The sequence below is a fragment of the Sturnira hondurensis genome, unplaced genomic scaffold (genome assembly GCF_014824575.4).
Source record: "Sturnira hondurensis isolate 20B ecotype Veracruz unplaced genomic scaffold, ASM1482457v3 Scaffold0004136, whole genome shotgun sequence".
Classification (NCBI taxonomy): domain Eukaryota; kingdom Metazoa; phylum Chordata; class Mammalia; order Chiroptera; family Phyllostomidae; genus Sturnira; species Sturnira hondurensis.
In genome coordinates this window covers 11,642,637-11,663,715 of record NW_028076767.1, presented here as the reverse complement: position 1 = coordinate 11,663,715, position 21,079 = coordinate 11,642,637, and the positions used below count along the sequence as shown (strand labels likewise).

At 39.2% G+C, this 21,079-nt stretch overlaps 1 pseudogene; it reads left to right on the top strand.

The window, feature by feature from the left end:
* The first annotated feature begins 1,232 nt into the window (after window positions 1–1,232).
* On the top strand, window positions 1,233–5,222 carry LOC118985856 (60S ribosomal protein L4-like; annotated as a pseudogene).
* The last annotated feature ends 15,857 nt before the right edge of the window (window positions 5,223–21,079 follow it).

Below are 21,079 nucleotides of genomic sequence, written 5' to 3'. Positions count from 1 at the left end.
AAATCAAAAAGCATGCTGAAGACTTGGCCAGTGTAGTTTGGTTGGTTGGTCATCAACCTGTCACTGTAGGGTTGTGGGTTTGATTCCTGGCCAAGGCACATGCTTAGGTTGTGGGTTCAGCCCCTGGTGGAGATGCATGGGACATCTGGAACAGACACATATGGAGGCAACCGATCGATGTTTCTCTCTCACATCAGTGTTTCTCTCTTTCTCTCCGTTCCTCTTTCTTTAAAAAATAATGAAAAAAATGTCCTTGGGTCAAGATAAATTTTTTAAAAAGCATGCTGAGTTGCATACTACATTGTACTGGTAAGAAGAGATGAATTGTATCAAATATTTCTGTCCAGTGAAGATAAGCAAGCGCTTTTCTGTCCCTGGCGGATAACTGTTCTCCCTTTCTGCAGAGAGAATTCAAGCTTGAATTTTGAATTTAAGACCTAAAGGAATATGATGCATCATCTACTTTCCAAGTCTTCAAAAATTGAGAATGCTTCTGAACTTTTTTGAATAAGATTATTGCATCTATATCAAGAAAATTTGTCCTGATACGTGCTTACATTCCTCATAAATACATGCAACAAAGATATACTAAAAGATGCTTGTAAAAGTAGGATAAGGACATAGGTATAATTCTACTCACTTTTCAAAGTCCAGTCTAACTGAAATGGTGATCTATGCGATTCACTTTTATGTTGGCTGACTGATGTGCTGTATTTTGCCACATGGAATGAAGAATCTTCAGTTAGAAACTACATACCAAGATGATGACAACGGTTGCCCCTGACTCCACTCTCTACCACAAGAAGACCAACAAATAACAGTTCAAGAACAACACACCACTGAGAGAATTCTAGATCAAGGGAGTGTCACGAGCTTACATTCTTGACATAGTCTTTCCTATAAGCCAGCCAGGCAACTGCTCGGCTAGCTGCCTGCTGATCAGCCCAGCACCAAGAAATAGACAAGAGTCACAAGAGTGAATAATTATGCTATTCACTCAGGTTTTGTTGAATACAGGGCCACTCAAAGTAGAACATCAGCACACCTTAATATCCTACTCACACTGTAATTGTTTAAGAGAAATACCAAACACACATATAGCCGTCAGCAGGGAATGACAAACCTGAGTCCCAGAGCCTCAGTCTGCAGGTCCAGGAGAAAGTGTGGTGGGTAAGGGAGTTGCCGGCGACTTTCAAAGATAGATCTCTGGAGCCAGGCGGGCAGCAGGGAAGATGAAGCCCTCAAGTCCAGCAGAGCAGAGCCTCCAGAAGCCGATGTCAAGGGAGATCAGCGCGCCGTGGAGCCCCATGCTGGTGTCTCTCAGCAGTGGTCTGGAGCTTGCCTCGGTTATACCTCAAAAGTGGTGGACTCTACCCTCTGGGTCTCTTAATAAGTGTCTTGGCACCCTGATGGCAAGTGTGGAATTTTCCCAGGAGCTTATCTATGGGTGGTCCCACTCTGTAGACATGGCTGTTCTGATCACATGTGCAGAAATCTTAGGCGTGTCTCCTTGCCAGATGTGTCTGCTCTGACTTAGGTAGTTTCCTTCTTGAACCAAAATCGGGATCTGACATCCATCTTGGTTGGCATAAGTGACTCCACTTTGTTTTATATACACTATGCTCTCTTGAGCAGTCCAATGTCATTTTATTTGTCCTGCTTTCCACAAGGAGTGAGGCTAAAGCACGCTCACAGAGACCATGACAGACCGCAATAGAAGGGTAATGAAAGCCATTGCACATGACCTCATTACTCCTCCCGCCAACCAGCGCAGCACCATGTGGTGAGGCTCCTCTGGGCCTTTGGTTCCTCCAGTGAGAAAAAAGAACTTGGGAGAGAGACCACCAGCACCCCCAGCCTTGTGGTCACTTTGTGGAAACCCCTACTCTGACACTGGACCAGGAGTATTGTAGGGGGATTTGTGGGGCTCAGTGCCTGGAAATCTGACTGATGGAGAACTGGGTAGAGGCTTGGGACAACAAGCCCATAGATCTTGTCAGAACAAGTTCATACCTTCAGTGTCCTAGTAGTAATTTGAACCAGCAGCTTTGCTAATCTGCACAACAAAGTCGGTGGCCCACTCTGAGTAGGGAACTCAACAGGGTGCAGAAGAACTGCCGGATTCAGATCCTCAAAGGATTATTGCTGGCCCTAAAACCCACACCCAGCAAGGAGCTGAATCAGAGCCCACCAATGTAAAGAGTATATTCCAGCCTCATTCGACCAGAGAGGCTTGTGACAACTCCTAGAATCAGTGCAGCCTAGCACTGCTCACACCAAGAGACAGGCAGGAAGAGTTGATGACCTCCGAAGCAAAGCCAAGGCCAGGTGTGAAGCATTCCTGTGCTATGTTCAGGAAGGGGATTAGTTCACAGCCAAGGCTTTGGAAGTGACTCCCGGACCCTCCCAGCACAAGGAGCCTATTTGGAAAATTGAGAGAAATTAAGAGCAGCCTGTAGCTGGACCTCCCACTCCTGCTTAGCTAAGGGAGCTGCAACCTACCCCAAAGGGAGGGCAACAGCTCCTGGTGGCTGTATGTCCCAGCAGCGCTCCCAATAGAGAACTGGACAGTCAGAGCCAATAGTTTGCAGAGCAAAGATGGTGACCCTGTTTGGTCAGGGAATTTGGAGTGTGGATCACCCTGGCTTAAGACAAGAAAATGCTTTATCAGCTTAGAGCTGCTTTGCCCATCGCAGAGCATGTGGGAAATTGCACAACCCATGCACAGTGATACTTAAACAGAGAGCACAGCCCGTGGCCTTCCCCATCAAAATCCATGGCCTCACCTGACCAGGGAATTCAGTGCACACTCTAGCCTGACTTGGGTCTTCAAACATGAGCTGCGTAGGCCCTGGGTATTGTCCTGATGCCCTGCCAGTTCAGGGAACCTATTTCATAGCCCCAGTTACTACCAAATACAGTACCCAGTCCTAACCATCTCCAAACTTGACCAGAGAAAACAGGCAACCATGGATCTTGGGCTTTGCTGACACTACAGAGACCTTCCCTCGCAGGGTTTGCTAATTGTTAGAAATAGCAGACAATTCATCCTGGAGCACGCCTTTTCAATCAGCGAGAAGGCTGTGCCACAGCTACAGTGTATCCAAATAAAGAAACATGCTTAATATAAACACAGACACTAAATTTCATTTAGTCTTCTACTTTTCACATTGCAGCTAGAGTGATTTGCAACATGGTGTTAAAGTCATTCTTTGATGTATAGGCTCTGCTTTGCCTACTTCAAGAGACTTATCTTGCCATTTTCCTCATATGCTTTCTTTAGAAAAGAAAAGAAACACACACTAGCCATGTTTTACCTCTTGAAAATATTTCTTTTTTCTAATTTGGATGTTTTTTTTACTAAGGTGATTTCCACCTCTATGTACATGTACACCCATTTTCTGTCTCTCTCACACATGTACACACATGTACATTATGCCCATAAATCAGATTAACTCTGAAGTCTGTCATCTACTGGCTCAGATGTTCATTCTAAAAAGAAACTAAAATAAATTGATTGCAAATAAGTTCCAAATCACTTCTACTGACTTGAAATAGATTCAAACTGAAATCCTCATGAGGAGGCTCCATGGAGCGCACAGCAGTTTGACGCTGTTCATTGCATCATGTCGCACAGGATGTCAGACGTCCCCCACTTCACCGTGTGACATTTAATCACCCAGTTACGGTTGTAACCTCGAGATATTTTTACTGTGAAGGTAGTCTTTTTACTTGACAATGACCAAGCACAGTAACAATGGTACTCCAGCACCCTGGATCAGCCAGTCTGTGTTTCCTCTTCAAATTTTAGGTTTAGCATCTTGTTTGAATCCATTATCTCAGAATTACAAAGGTAATTTTAAACAACCATTGTTTTTCTTTTCAGTTACTACCTGGCATTCTCCTGTTAAAAACAAAAAAAGGGGGTGGATTTCCTTTCCCGTGTCCCTTTCCTCTCCAACCCCGGGTGTGTGATGGTCCCCTGGCATCAGTGTACTCCAAGAAGAGGGGCTCATCTGGCAAAGGCATTACTTTGCCTGCTGTGTTAAAAGCTCACATTCAGCCAGATATTGTAAACTTTGCTCACACCCACTTGCACAAAATCAATAGACAGTCTTACGCTATTGGTGACTTGCCAGGTCATCACAGCACCGCTGAGCCTCGGGGTGCTGGCAGAGTTGTGGATCCAGTTCCCAGAATTCAAGGTGGTGGGACTCATTGTTCTGGCGGGGGTGATTGGGGAAATACGTGTTTGGGGGGCCAGATGTTTGCACCAAATAAAACTTAATGCCATTGGTACTGCAGAGTGAACTCAACACAGCAGCAATGTGCCATGGGCTGTGCCCAGCTGCCTTGGCCATACCGGCACTGGACAAGTCTAAAGGTTATCGTACTGAGGAAGTTCCTGAGCTTCTTTTGGTGGTTGAAGGTACAGTTGAAGGCTTCAAAAAACCCAAAGAGGCTGTTTTGTTTTTTAGGAAACTTAAGGCCTGGAGTGATATCAAAATGTCTATGCCCCTCAACAAATGACAGCTGACAAGGGCCAAAAGAGTAGCCAACAAGCACAGGGGACTTTGCATCATCTATAATGAAGAAAATGCTATCACCAAAGCCTTCAGAAACATCTCTGACATTACTCTGAGTAATGTAAGCAAACGGGATATTTGGAAACTTGCTCCTAGGGGCATGTGGGCGTTTTCTGCATTTGGACTGAAAGTGCTTTCTACAAGTTAGGTGAGGCCTATATGGACTTGGCCTAAAGCTGCCTCCCTCAGCAGTAACTAAAACCTTCCCATGCACTAGATACAGACCTCAGAAGAATCTTGAAAAGTTCAGAGATTTAAAGAGCCCACTGAACATCACGCAAGAGGATTCATCACAGAGTTCAAACAGGAAATTCACTGAAAAAAACCAAGAATCCTGTGGAAGCTAAACCCATGTGCCTAGGTCATTCTTCACAAGGTCAAGGACCACAACCTCCAGGTGGGTGAAGCAGCAGCAGTACTAGAAGCCAATTTAGGTGAGAAAGAGGTTCAAGGCAAGAAACCTGTGGTAGGGAAGAAAGGAAGAAGGCTGTTGGCATCACAAAGCAGAAGAAGCCTTTGGTAGGGAAGAAAAAGGCTGCAGCTACCAAGAACCCAGTGGTTCAGAAGTCCACCGAAAAGAAACCCACGACAGGAGAAAAGAAGCCTGTGCATAACCTTAATTTTTGCATCCTGTAAAAATCCCATTACTTTGGACAGGTAATTTTGAACCAAAACTCGACAAAATGCAGGAGAAGAAGGAGGAGGAGGAAGAGGAGAAGGAAAAAGAAAGGGGGAGGGAGAAGGAGAGAGGGGAAAGAAAGTGAAAAATGGGGGAGAGGGAGAGAGAAGGGGGAAAAGGGCTTTGTTTCAAGTAGGACTAAATTATAATTTCTTCTAACAAAGCAGGCTAAATATGTGCATGTTTGTTTTCCTTTACTTACCAAATTTCACTATAATAACTTGGTATAATAGTGATCTTGAGTGGGTGATGAATTGTTTTTCTCACTTTCACAAAAAATATATACATTTTATTTACTTATTTTTATATTCAGTTATCACCATTGCTGTAATTAATACCTATATTATTGCTTCAGATTTTCCACATAAATTTGTTCTTTAATGGCGGTTGTGCATCAAAGAATGACAATACTTTTTGTTTGGATTATAGTGGTTTATCCAATGTTAAGAATTTATTTGTGACTATATGTTTTTAATGTCTTGGTGACATTTGCAATAGCAGTTCCTCATTTTATGTCGTTTAACTTCTGAATGCATTTCCCCACAATAAGCTTTTCTTAAAGGATGTATTTTCTTTGCTTCCTTTAAAAACGATAATTCTATTCATGATGTTCGTGGACCCATCACTAGAAGGAATGATGAAAATGACCTGATTTTAATGACCCATATTCTGCATGTAAATTCCTATTTTTTCCCTCAAGGATTCATCCTGTAAGTTTTATTTTTTTTAATTTTGAATCTTTAGGAACACTAAGAACAATTCTTAATTTTATGTACTAAATCAACATTAATTTTCTATTTTATAACTTTGCAATTTGAGTACATCAACATACACTTAAGTTTCTAAGGTGCATTTTCTCAATGATTTATTTTTTTTAAAGGCAATTTATATACGTGTCTCTTCCAGGAAACACAAAAGCTTTCCCCCAGAGTGTTGTAGAAGCAGAAAAGATGGCAGCATGCAATTTTCACAAATGAACTTTTAATAAGAATACACTGCCAAATCACAACGATTTATATGCAATTGTAAACTATAAATACTTAATGTGGTTTTTAAGGCACAGACTTGTATTGAATGAGCCACCTTCATAAGTCATGGGTGTTGATTTTTTAAAACATTATTGATTTGTTAAGAAAGGTATCTTGGGTCCATCATTTTTCTCATTATGAAACACTAAGTAGCTAGAGGCTTTTAAAATAGTGGTTCAGCTTCAGAGAAGCTATTTTTAAAAGATTAGCTTTGAACTTCTCTTCCAGAGCACCTATTTACAATCACTAGAACCATTTGGAATATAATTGAAAATATGTCTTTTGTTTAGCCAGCCTTTATTAAATTGGTCCGTGCGTGTTTTGACGATGGTTGGCAAAGGGGCATCACTGGGGACACTAAAGATAATGTGGACATATTAATGCCACTATAAAACCTATATTTGTAGCCTCAGGTGTAGAGAATTTAGCAAAGCATACTTCCCGCTGCTGCTGCACTATCAACATGTCATGGTGTAGGGCTGTCATTTTATTTATTTCCCATTCATTACTGATGTCACTCTCTCCTCCACCTCTACCGTTTCATCAACTGCTTTAATGTTATTAAACCATGACGATCATCATAGGGAACATGTGAACATTCGCATCTAACAGCCCCCAGTATAGGAGATTCGTGTTTACCACTGGTAGGGTGTGATCTTGTTCATGCTTGTCTATCTTGTGATCCATCATATTTAAGATGCTGTACCAGATAGTATGCTATGGATTAAATTGATTTCTCTCTAGTTTTTGTTTTATATAGGAAATCTTAACCCACAGTTCCTCAGAATGTGAGCGTATTTCGAAATAGGGTTGACACAGATGTAATTAGCTGAGGTGAGACCAGAGTAAGGGCGGGCCCCTAACCAGTGTGATTGTGGTGTATTGATAAAAGGGAGAAATGTGGATGCAGCCACAGATCAAGGCTAATGCCAGGAACATATAAGCCAAAAAGACCTGAAACAGACCCTTCCTTGGCAGCACCCAGAAGGAACCAAACCCACAGACACCCCTTGCCTTCAGACTCCTACAGTCCAGAACACGGAGACAACGAATTTCGGTTGTTTCAGCATTGAGTGTGTGGTACTTGGTTACAGCAGACCTAGCAAACTAATACACAGTACTACTACAGTTCTATAAAGGTGGCTCAAAAGATGAGTCAAGATGTTATAATGATTTTTAAAAATATATGCAGGTAAATAATTTATTTTCTATCCCATCCAGTGGAAAACAATACACTTGTTTACAACATGGTGACTCCAATTTGGATTAACATGTACCTATGAGACTTCCCTACTTTTATTTTGTTGTGTACTACAACCATAGATGGCTCCGCATCATTGAGTCTAATTGTACTTTGAAGCATTTGAAGCTAAATTGGCTGGCATTTTCTCTCACCCAGGCTGAGAGAAAGCATGTGCATTATGTGGAGGAAACTCTGTCTGCAGTGTTTGGAAGCATTATCTTCAGATAAAAGGCAGAACTGCCAACTCAATGTACCATCTCAACGAGCTTTCTTTCCACTGTGTCCATGGCCCTCAGATAGCTTGAAAGACAGTGGACATTTATCCCCGTTGCACGATTGTCCAGTGTAATTAATTGGAGTTCATGACATTTCCATGATATTAGGTAGAATGTTAATTATAAATTAATGTTACACTGTCATTTCACTTGATTCTTAAGCTGAACGAAAAACTTCGTTTTGTGAAATGCATTTCAGGAATTTTGCTTTTACTTGAAAGCTAAAATACAAGTTTTTACCCCAAACACTTAAACTTTACTTTATTAATACACTGCAACAATTTTAGAAATATCCCAGTGTCACTTTTTAAAACAGTCTTATAGGTAGTTACCTGCTCCTCAAATTCAAGGCCAATCTTTAGTTATGAGCCTTGATATTTTCATTTATAAGACTTTAGCCTCTAAAATTCAGAGCAGTTATTTAAAAACTTATAAATTATATTATATACACATATGCTATTTTTCAATTTGATATGAAAGCTATGTCTAGCCTTCTGTTCAAAATTACACAAGGTGACTTTCAATTATTTATACCGTTTTTTCTCCCTGATTTTCTCTCAGACACTGTTGTCAACAACCTACAGCTCAAGCATCAAAATGTCGTCTAGGATCTCCTCATCTGTCAGCACATAGAAAATACTGGATATCAAAAAGACATCTCTCTAGCTTTCCAGTGTAATGATTTGTTATCCTTTAACTTTTTCCTGTGAGGCAACGGTAAGACAGATTTCTATTTATTAAGTTCTATTCATTATTATTCATTAAAACTAAAATAAGTATTTTTGTCTATTTATTTTATTTCCTAACAACACAACTTTAAATCTTTTTTCTCTTACATTTCCTTTCCTCAGGACCCTAGGTATTCTTGAGCATATGAGTGGTAACACAAAGGTCAAGTTTATCAATGTGATGTTTTAGTCATAGGTTGGACAAGGAAATAGATATGCACAAGGTGTTTTAACAAATAGAAGTTAATGTCAAGAATTGGTTAGATAGGCCTTGACAAGCTTACAAAAGACAAAGGGAATGAAAATAAATAAAGAGAAAAAAATGAAGATGGAACTCAAATAACAAATTCAGGAGACAGCTAAACCACTAGGACTAGGGTAGGGCTCAGCAAACTACCCCAGCCCTACCCTACCACCAGCCTACAAGCTACTTTTGAAAGCAAACTAAAACTGACCTTTTTACACTTAAAACATTTACATGAGGACCTACATACTGTTGTCAATTTTACATCTTGGCCCTCAGAACACAAAATATTTACCATCTGGACTTTTAATAAAAAGTTGGTCAAGCTCTAAACTAGGGGAACAAGAGAAGGAATCTTGTGATAAGGTGCCAAAAACCTGGGTCTCTCACAACTCTGCTAAAACATCTGAGGGGTCTGCCTTGAGATCCTTCTGAGATGTCCCCAAGAAACTGGAGACCAGCAGTGACACCTGCAGCTGCTATGCTGAACAGCCATTGCTGGGGCAACCCTGAGAGGAGTCCTATGCACTCTGGAGTGGTAGGTCCTGCTCCCCTGCCGTCTCATTTTATTAGTCTTCCGTTTTTCCCTGTTGGTGGTTTGCAGAACCCTAGCCCTAGCTTTTCCATGCTCGGAGCTTTGACTCTTTAGAGCTGGAAAACTGTGGCCTATTAACCAAAGAGATGTTCTAGATGGCTCCCAATCATCTGACAAGAGATGTGCTAAAATTTTATGTAAATGACAAAATGTTCAAGACAGAGAGGGACAATAAAGCATTTCTAAAGAAAACAAAAAACACCTGTACCTATTAAACATGCTTTACTCATTCTCTGCTCTCATTCTAGGCTGTGCATTTATTCTCAGCCACAAATATCAGCACCTTAAGTGCTACTTAGATTCACTGCAGTCTCTGTTTTTTATTCAGAGTAAAGACCTATTCAATTTTCAAATGGCTGCTGTGCACAGGTGCACTTATAAAGGGTAGCAAACTCGAGTCCCTGACATCTGCCCCTGTGTTAGGAACAAATTACCCCAATTTCACTCTCCCACAGTTATTCATGCAAGTCAATCAAATTGATCATTGATCATTATTTTAACCAAAGATTTACACTTAGAGGTGTAGCGCAGAGATACAAATACTGGAATCAATCATTAACTCTTTCTACCCATCCCCCTGAGTCATAAATGAGCATAGATTAATGGCTTTGTTCTCTGTATGTCACTGGATGAATAAACTACATAGTGGATACACTCATACTAGTGTTCTTGGATTATACTTTGACCGTTGCACCTATATTTCCAGGGGGAAAATTAAAAAAATCAAATTGGTTCTTACAGTGCAATCCAAAACAGCAGAATGCATGACTTACAAGGACAACATCACGTCCAGAACTCTACCATGGTATATTCTCTCCTAACTCCTCTGTCCCAAACGGTCACTGTGTCTCCACGAGTAGTTCTGTCAGAGGAGGGCTTCACTTTTCATTTGGTGACTTGTTTCAGTCTTACTAAATACAAAGTCTTCTGAACAGAACTGGTTGCTTTCTGGGAAAGTTTACACTATTTGAATCTTACATATATGGTAGAAGAGTAAATTTCTTGGTATAGAAGTAAAACAAGACATTATTTTAGAGTTACAATGTGAGGGTTACATTGGTAGGAAAATCTAACAAAACATAGATTAAGGGTCATGTATTAGTGGTCTTTGGCTGCCATAACAAAATGTCACATACTGGGTGGCTTTAAAAAGTGCATTTTCTCATGCATCTAGACACTGGAATTCAAAGATCAAGATGTCTGATGAGAACTGACAAAGATTCTCTCCTTGATCCAGTTCTGATCAGGCTTCCCTGAACTCTTTCAATTAGGGCTGACCTCCAGTCCTCCATATTCATCTCTTCACTGTTTGATCTTCACAAGAGTCTTAAGTCAGTTTAACCAGAAACCACCACCCTCTCATTATCTGATCACCCTCCATAACCAGGTAGGTTTCTTCTCTTTGATCAACCCTAGGTCGCTTTGACCTACTCTCAGCAAGAATCTTGTTAGATCAATTTAGCCCACACCCTCTTTCCCCTGATGTTTTCTCTTACTAAGATTTGCCCTCTGACCCGCACCACTCACACATGCTCTCTTTGGAATTGACTCAATCCTTTTTGTCCTTTGCAAAATTCCATTGTAGTGGTCCCTACAACATGGCAATAGTATCCCATGAATAAAAATCGCCTTGCTGTTTTGAACAAGTGTCATGAATAGTTTGTCTTTAACAGGGCTTACCCCTTGGACTATAAATGGCCACCATTCCTCGTGTGCTCTGTGTGAGGGGAGAGAGACAAAGAGAACAAGTGAGCTCTCTGGCATCTGTGCTTAAAAAGACGCGCATTCAGTTGGGTGAGAGTCCCATCCTATGACCCAGTTTAATAGTAATTACCTCTTTAGATGCCCCAGTTCCAAATACATCCACACTGAAGGTTTGGGTTTCACCACACGAATTTTAGGGAGCTGCACTGATTAAGACCATCAGAGGGTGGAGAGCTGTGGGGATACAGAGTGGCACTTTAATTCATCTTTTTTTTCCAGAGAGAGGTTACCTAGTGATAGCCTTTTTCTTCTCTTCTACTTAGAATAACAACTTTTTTCAATCCTTTTGTTCAGTTTCAGGTTTTATAGAGAGTAACTTAATTAAATGAAATAATAAGAGTTGGCCAGAGAGGATCCATTATGTAACAAGAATAGACTGAATGTGAGCATTTTTTTCATGGAGAAAAACATTGCTCTTCTTGTAGTTACACCAGGACAGTAATCCTTATACCAGATCAATAATAAGGATGGTTTCTAGACTTAAGATGCTTCCTGTACATACCTATTAAATAACTCATGTAACGTTAACTGTGTGGCAATTGAATGCTGTGGGACACAGAAAGAAATGCCCTGTAAAATGCAAGAGTTAAAGAAACAGTTTCCTTTACATGTTAAATGACTGCTGAACAGCACAAGTTTATTCTGCTTAATGAAGTACCAACATATATTAATACATTTTAAACTTCCTCTCTTTTTCATATCTATCAAGGGCGGCACACACACAAACTGAACATTTAAAAAGGAATTCCATATACAGATAGATTTAAAAGTATGGTAAGTCATAGAGGCATGAAGTATTTTATCCCAAAAATAATTCTGGTAAACAAGATTGCATAGAAAAGCATGATTTTGGGTAAAATGTAGAAGAAAATTGTAGGTGTGTATTTTCGAATTTACTACATGCACACAGATTCACCTACTAAATGTTTAATTCTTAGTTTTCTTTAAATATAATTAATAAAATCTTCATCAAGTTTATACTAATAATCCAAAGAGGTAATATATGCAATGATGCCTTCAATAAGCAAGGCAGAATGCAAAGTCTTTATTCTTTTTTTTTCAGCTTTCTTGAGAGACAATTGACAAGTATAGGATGCAAGTTTAAGGTATACAACATGATGATTTATTAGACATATATTGTGAGATGATCCCTACAGTGAGGCTAGGTAACGTATTCACCTCCTTACATGACTGCAATTTTTTGTGTGTGACGAGAATATTTTAAATTTACTCTTCTAGCAATTTTCTAGTATACAGGGTCTGGCACACATAACACCCCCTTTTTATGAGCAGGTATTCCATAGCAAATCTTTTATCACAAAATCATAAGCATGTAATTCTGTAACATAACAATGTCACTTTCAAGCACACCATATGACATTTTAGGTGAAATACTCAAATTGCTGTCCATCTCATGCGAGACATTCATGTACTCTACCAACCATACTCAGTGGCATTACTTCTGACAGATCCTGTATAATACAGTATTTTTAACCATAGTTAACATGCTGAAGACTAGATTCCCAGAGCTTATTAATCTTGTAACTGGGAGTTTTTACACTCTGACCATCATCTTTTTATCTCCCTCCCCAATGGCAAATACAACAGCATGCTACTTCCTGGTTTCATGAGTTTGGATTTTTTTTAAAGACTCCATATGTAGGGGATACCATGCAATAGGCAATATGCAACTTTCTTTGTCTGGCTTTTAACTTAGCACAAGGCCCTCAGAGTCCATCCATGTTCTTGTAAATGGCAGGATTTCCTTATTTTTTTGTGGTTGAATAATCTTCTATTCTGAATATATATCACATATCCTCTTCACTTCTTTACTCGTTCATCCAACAATGGACACTTGGGTTGTTCGCATGTTTTGGCTGCAGTGAATGGTGGAGTTTCAGGAAGATCCTTCCATTATCAAAGAAAAACAATTTCCTTCTTCCTTTCCAATTTGGATGTGTTTTATTTCTTTTTCTTTCCTATTTGCTGTGACTAAGACTTCCAGTACTACGATGAATAAGTGTAGTGAGAGTGAGGACCTTTATCTTGTACCTGACTTTAGCTTACTTGAAATTTGACAATTTTTATCTTTTCACAACTCAACCTGTCATTTTGTTGATTTTTCCTTTTGTCTTTCTCATTTCGATTACATTTATTTTTGCTCTAATTGGTCCCTATTATTTTCTTCTGTCTGCCAATTTTGGACTCAGTTTTTTTTCTTTGTTTTCTGCTTCTTTCAGGTGTAAATGCTGTTTGATTATTTGAGATCTTCCTGTTTTCTTTTTGTTATGAATTAAAGGTAATTGAGATTGATTTTCTGTCTTTTTTTAAGATTTTATTTATTTGTTTATCCTTAGAGGGGAAGGAGAGAGAAAGAGAAACATCGACATACGGTTGCCTTTCGTGTGTCGCCTGCTGGGAACTAGCCTGCAGGGAACCGGCCTGCAACCCAGGCATGTGACCTGACTGGGAATCGAACCATGATCCTCTGGTTTGCAGGCCTTTGCTGATTATTTGAGATCTTCCTGTTTTCTTAATGAAGGCATTTATTGCTAGACAGTTTTCCCTGAGAACTTCCATTGCAGTCTCCTATACGTTTTGATATGTTGTACCTCAAGGTAATTTTTGATTTCACCTTTTATTTCTTTTTTGACCCACTGATTGTTCAGGAGTATATTATTTAATTTACATGTAGCTGTGAAAATTTTAGTATTCCTTTCATTATTAATTTCCAGTTTTATATCACTGTAGTTTGAAAAGATATGAGATACAATTTCGATCTTCTTAAATTTGTTAAGGCTCAAGGTTTGTGGCCCAACAGATGATCTCTCAAGGAGAATGTCTCAGGTGCTATTAAGAAGAATGCATATTCTACTGCTGTTGATTTGAATGTAACATATATTTACACTAGGTATATTTGGGATATAGTATTTTACATGTCCACCGTATCCTTATTAATTTTCTGACAAGATAATCTATTTAACATTGAAAGTGGGTATTCATGTCCCCTGCTACTATTTTATTGCTGTCTGTTTTTCCTTTCAGTTGTGTTAATATTTGCTCTGAATATTCAGATGCTCCAATGCTGTGTGCAATTTTTGAATTGACCCCATAATCACTATATTATAACTGGGGGGGCCTCTTGGGCTGCATTTTGACTGAAAGTCTATTTTATCTTGTACAAGTATAACCACCCCAGGTCTTTTTTAAATGGTAAGATTTTCAGTGTTCATGCACCTTTGCATTGCTTCTCTGCCTTTGAAGGAACGCATACCTCTTTTAGTCTTTCCAGACTGGTTGCAATAGGTAAAGGCCTTCTCATAACTGTTCCCTGGGCCGATGTGATTACCTTTATTTCCAGAGTGACAGTGTGCTGGCTTGAGACAGTTTTGAAGCTGTCACTGGGTCTGCTTTGGGTCCATGATTGGAGGACGTGTTACCACGAACTTGGGCAGCCATGGATCCTTTATGGTACCTAGGTGGATGGAATGGTTCTCACTATCTTGTTCAGTAAGCAGGTTGGCTTTTCCCACCCATCATTTCTAGTTGGATCCTTAGCTAGTGGACGTATTATCAGTTGTTAAGGCATGTGTGGCTCCCACCAGACCCCTGAAAGGGCTCCTGCCTGGTCCCTGGGTGGGTAGTACTGGCCCTGGACCATGGCTGAAAGGAGCTGGAACCAAGCCTCAGGGCTGTTTCATGTTCTACAGCCAGTACCGAGGTCTGAAGGCCTGGCTCTGGAGACAGGGCTGGTCCCTGGGCCAGAAGGCCTGCTTACAGATTGTGGGAAGGGGGCTGATGACTAGTACCAGGACCTCCTTTCAGGAACTCCTGGGTTACAGGCAGAAATTTCGCCTCCTTCATCTCTGTGCCAGCCAGACTACTTGTGGTCTGTGGCTGGGATAGAGGCCCAGTCACAAGGCCCTTTCAGAATTTACAGTCTGATTGAGTTTGACAAGCTTACCTTCAGGATCTCCCAGACCATGGCCAAGAGCGGCTAGAGACAGTTTATGAACTATTTCAGGGTCTATACGTAGGACTAATGTCTAAGTATATACATGTGGACTTGAATCTTCTCAGGCACGTTGGCCTATAATGCTCATGACAGGCCCCAAATCAAACAGGGGTATAGTTGGGTTCTCAGAGGTGCAGAGCCGTTTCTGTTTCCGTTGCCCAAACCACAGCCGGTGAGTCATTGCCTGGGTGTGAGCTCACCCTCTCAAATGGTTTTCATTCCTGGACTGCACTGAGGTTTCGCAATCTCCTTCTGAGACCCCAGATGCTCATGAAGGCGCTTCTACCTGAGAATGGATACCAATTGTTGGGGATTGAGAGGTTAGCACATCACCCAAGGATGGCTTATTGGGTCATGTTGCTGCCATCAAGTTTTTATTCTTCGTGAGACTTGAAAATGAACCTTAAAGACACTGATAAGTAGAAGATATTAAACAAATGAGTTTATAATTAATCATTGTGTTACAGTTCTATTACATACCTTAAAGCGAAAGGAAAAACTCTTGTAGTAGTTTATAACTCAAGTACTTGGCTTAACCAATGGGATCAGTTATTAAGTAATTAGCATAAACAAACATAACTTCACTAAAATAAATGGCAACATAGTTTTAGCAATATTCATGTTTCTGACATGTACAAGATTTCTGGTATTAAACATTAAAAAATACTTTCAATGAATTCCATTGAAAAATAGAAAATCTTTTTCGATGATATTTAAATAAAAAATAGTGTGGAGTTGAAAGAGATGGCTTAATATTGAACTCCCATATTCTGATAAGCCTCCATGTTACAGTACATTTAGGTATTTTATTAATTTTGCCATATTTGTTATAAAAATGATTTTAAACTGTAGATGTGGTTGCATGTTTGTGAGTGAGAGAGAAAAACACTGATGTACAGCTTCAGATAATTCTCAGCTTTGGCCTTATTCTGAACATGCAGAAGGCACAGCGATGAAATAATAACATGACCTTTGTCTCTCACATTGTGCCTATAAGCCGATTCTGTGTATCTAATTTGTCTCTACACTGAGTAACATCTAAGATATTTACCAAAACGTCAATTCAAACTTAAATACAAATGTTCAGATGACTTCAATCTCCAAAAACCCATAGCACAAAAAATATACGTGATGAATCTAGCATATAGTTACATCTTTGAACTTCATTCAAGTTCAAGAACCTTTTATTTCCCAACTTGGACTACGTCTTATACAGAAGCCTGCAATGGAGAGACAGAGTGGGATGCTTTTCTTCTGTTTGCCAGCGTTGCCTTTCTTCTGCGTCCAGGCCAACTCCTCATACTTCACCCTCATTTTCCAACTTATTCAGGATTTCCGTGGGAGAGACTAGGAGAAAAAATATGAGTCAAGCAATCGTTTACCAGACAGTGTTACGTGTGTGTTTGTTTTTTTTACAGCAAATTAAGACATTTAGAACTAAATTTCCTTTGTGTTGCATTTGTGGGCTTTCAGAGACTCTCCATCACCATAGGTCATTGTTCACTGGATTCCTTAGTCTTTCCTCTGTCTGTCTACTTAGCAAGCTGTTCTCAATTTCTGATTTGTGACAGTAAACCCCACATAGATATTGTCTTTTGGGGTTTCACTAGGTTACTGTGTTGGAAAAAATCCCTTCAGAACAGCTCCAACCTATTTATCTTTTTTACCTATTTTTAAGTAGAATATGCTCTGACAGCCTTTGTCCAGAAATGCTCTGAAAATGAAAACTGTCTCCTGCACAGCCATCTCCTCTCAGTCAACTAAATGATCAGCCAGCACCTTTTCCAGCATTCAGGTATTTCTAGTGTGAAACCAACTCTTGTTCTCCTCCCAAGATGTCAAGGGAAATAGACCCCACTCTCTAAATGGTCTCCTGAAACTCTTCATATTGGCTTGAAAAAGATATGCAAGCCTCATTCTTTATTACAGTTGCTGTAAAAAGGGCCCGACACACACTGTATTGATGATTTGCTCCTAAAAATTTCTCTCCTTATTGGCCTCTTCAACTTCCCCACATTTATACTGTACACTCAAAGAAGCCGAGAGACTCAAGGTTGCAAAGCTAATTTTGGAGCTTTTCTTTTGCTCATCATTTAAAAGTGGTCCAGAAATCTCAACATCCTATTCTCTTGGGACATCTGGAACTAGTCAGTAATAATCCCATTTGGTATCCTAGTATAATGTATAAAAGATTTATGGGCAAGGCGGGAGAGTACGACAGACAATGCAAAGTTCCTTAAATCATTTATAGAAATTTTCTAAATTAGCTCAGTATAAATTTTTGTCAGGAAAACCCCTTCCTTAAACAATGTACATAATTTTTGTATGTCATTGTCAACTTTTTTATATTGAAAGCTGAAAGAATGGAAGATTTTTTCTCACTTCAAGATAAAGAGAACTGTGTTAAGCATTTACTTAAAAATAAAATGCCCTGTATAATTGTGTAAGAAATGCATCATTCATTTCAAAATTAGTTTATCTTTTGAAGAGTTTTTTAGGGGCTGCAAATGACCATACATATTTCATACTATTTTAGATGTATACATTTTGTATTTGGTATAATTGAGTTCTGTGTTAAAAAAATGAATGCCAAATATTATTTGGAGACAAAGAGGCAAAATGTTTTATTTAGTAAACAAAAATGCTGGTCATTAATCATATTCTTCTTCTTTGTGTCTTTTTTCCCCCAAGACAGTCATTTGCATTTAACTCATACAGGAAGGTCTGTCAAAGTCAACATCATAATTAAAATGAGAAAGCTGTACATATTCAGTGTTTATTTAAATTTTCTTGATCTTTATTCTGTCTTATTTCTGGCTTGATTTCATGTACTCTAGAGGTTGGAAAGTTCACAAAACAGCATATTTCAAATTTATTTGAAGCTAAGGGTCTTCAGGTAGAGGCACTCATATGAGACTTGCAAAAAGAAGAGGGAAATGTCATCAAACCAACCAGTGTGACAGTTTGTTTCTTTTGTTCTTTCTCTCCTGAAATAACTATGATGGATATTCTAGATTTGGGGTCTTTCTTTCACAGGAAACTACTGTCCAGTGGCTGCAGTACTAGTGTGATACAATATCATTAGCCTCTCTTCTGGCTCTGTCTTGCTGTGTATAGTACAAGTCTTTTTCTCCGGTCTATATCTTTTAATAAGTATTTGTCTTATTAAACTATAAGAACAAATTCTATTTCCCACAGCTAAGAACTCAGGCAGCAATCCAAGGACAATGTAAATGAGGGGTTGGTGATTTTGTAATCTGAATGAGTTGAAAAGAAGTTAAGTTTTGGTTGGAATTAGAGGAAACAATGCAATGTCAAAATATTTGCTTAAAATTGTGTTTGATGTCACATTGAAAGTTGGGTGAAGAGAAAGCAAATATCCTATAGATAGAATGGATACTACTACAGAATAACTTATAAGAAATTCAAGACCACAGAATGACCTGATTCTTCCTAACCGAGAAGCAATGAGTTAAAAATTTAAAGTTTCAAATTTTCAGTTCAATTCTTTGTCAAAGCATCGCAAGCTTCTCTATGACTACTTGGTCTACTTAGGCTTTGTAGCTACAGATCAGATTTAATGAAATTTTAGGTTCAGAATTCACAACATTGCCAAGCCCAAGGCAGAATTTTTTTTAAAATAGTGTGGATAAAATAAAAACTATTGTGAAATACTACCTCACACCTGTTAAAGTGGCTTCTGTCAAAAAGGCAAGTAATAAGTGCTAAAGAAGTTGTGGAGAAGACAATACTCATTCACTGCTGGTGGGAATGCAAACTAGCCATCACAGAGAACAGTATGGAGGCTCCTCAAACACTTCAGAATCGAGTATGATTTGACCCAACAACCCTGGTTCTGCGTATCTTCCTGAAAAATTTGAAAACATTTATCCACAAAGATATATGCATCCCTATGTTCATTGCGACATTAGTCACGATGGCCAAGACATGCAAACAACTGAAGTGACCTTCAACAGATAATTGGTTAAAGAGGATGTGGTCCATATACACAATGGACTACCACTCAGCTGTAAGAACAGATGAAATATGCCATTTTCGACAACGTGGATTAATCTTGAGAATATAATGCCAAAGAAATAAGTCAGTCAGAAAAAGGTAAGACCCATACGGTTTCACTCATGTGTGAGAAATAACACTGAAACTCGTAGACACAGACAACAGTGTGGTGGTCACCAAGGTGAAGTGCGGTTGCAAGGGGAGCCAGCTATGTGGTGACAGGAGAAGACTTTGGGTGGTGAGCACACAGTGCAATATATAGATCATGTGTCACAGAAATGTACACACGAAACCTATATAATCATATTAAACAACATCACCCCAATATAAATAAATAGGTAGATGGATAGATAGATAAATGTTCTTTTAAAAAGAGTAAAAGAGCATGAGAAATTTGGGAGAATTGGGATAAATCCAAGTAATGGAAATTCAAATTCCACTGAAACTTTCTTGTCAGCAGAAGCAGTAACTTTCTCCACCTTTTGAACTATTGAGGCTTTTTTTTTTATCACACTGTACCTGATGCATTCCCATGCAAATTAATGTCCTTTCTCCTGCAGATCAGTACCTAGGGCCATATCCCAGTGTGCTTTGGTGTATTGGGAACCTGAAGGATAGATAGTGCAGCAAAAATGCAAAAACATTCTATTAATTTATAACACTAAAAACTGGAAAAAATGTGTAAAACAGTATGTAATTCTTGTGTTAGATACATAAGGAAAATTATTGTATATTGGCTCAGTATGTTGATAGGAACTGAACAGGTTTATTTGTTTTTTTTTTATCAAAATGCAAGCTCAAACAGCTACAAATGGCTATAACTTTTCCAAATAAATTTTAATTAGTGGTCTGTAATCTGGATTCATTGTAAATAAAGTTGAGATGTCAAAAATTCCTCAGTCTGTTACACAGGAATTAATATGAATGGAAATCGCATAAATTATGAAAGTAGATTTCTCATGACTTGCTCAGTTACTATGCAAAATGTATACAGGAAGAAGATATGAAACATAGTTTCTTTATCCAAGTCCTTTTGGAAAATGCTTTTTTAATATATTTAAAATTGTTTTCAATTAGAGTTTACATTTAATATTATTCTGTACTAGTTTCAGACGTCTAGCAAAGTGGCTAGAGAATCACAGGAAACACTTTTGAAGACAGATTTCTGTGGGAGACCACCAGGCCGCAGGGAACCAAGGACAGAGCCCCCACTGTGAAAACGGTGGCGGGACTTGGTTTCTGGTCCCTGGAGCCGGCGGGTATCTTGACATCTTCCGGACCTTCTCCTTCTCAGCCTTGAAGGAAAGAACAAGGTCTTGGCATGTGCGTCATGTTCCAGGAAAGTGATAGTCATGAGGACACTGTTATCTGTGGGCTAATGTTCTCAGGATGTGAGAACATCTTGCCCTCTTGATAGCCTTCGGGAATGTACAAACTTTTGTAAAACAGCATTGTTCTCAGGCCACTGTAGTTCTGCATATAAGCCAGCAGTTCCTTGAATAAAGTTGCCATTTGCCAGCAAGAGCACTTGGACCTCTCCATTCTTTTATTTAAGTTAAGTCCATCGCCTCACCTCGAGACTACCTTGCTGCCGCGGGCGGCGGCAGATTTCAGTGTATTCGAAAATTGCAGTAGCTTTTTTTTCTCTGCAGTTTGCATGTGAAGGTAGAAGATGCTGCCTTTGAGATGGGACTCTTGTTTCCATAGTGCCATTGTCATTGTGGGGTAACACCATGTCAACCACAAATAATGGCAGTCATCAAAGGAAAAGTAGGTATAAGGATAGTGTCAGAGGTAGGGGTATTTTTTGGAGTGACTAATTGGAATTGTGGGTTTAAGAAAGCCAAAGTATTAAATAGATACTCTATATAAATACGCATTTACTCCTATTTTGTTTTTTTTTTA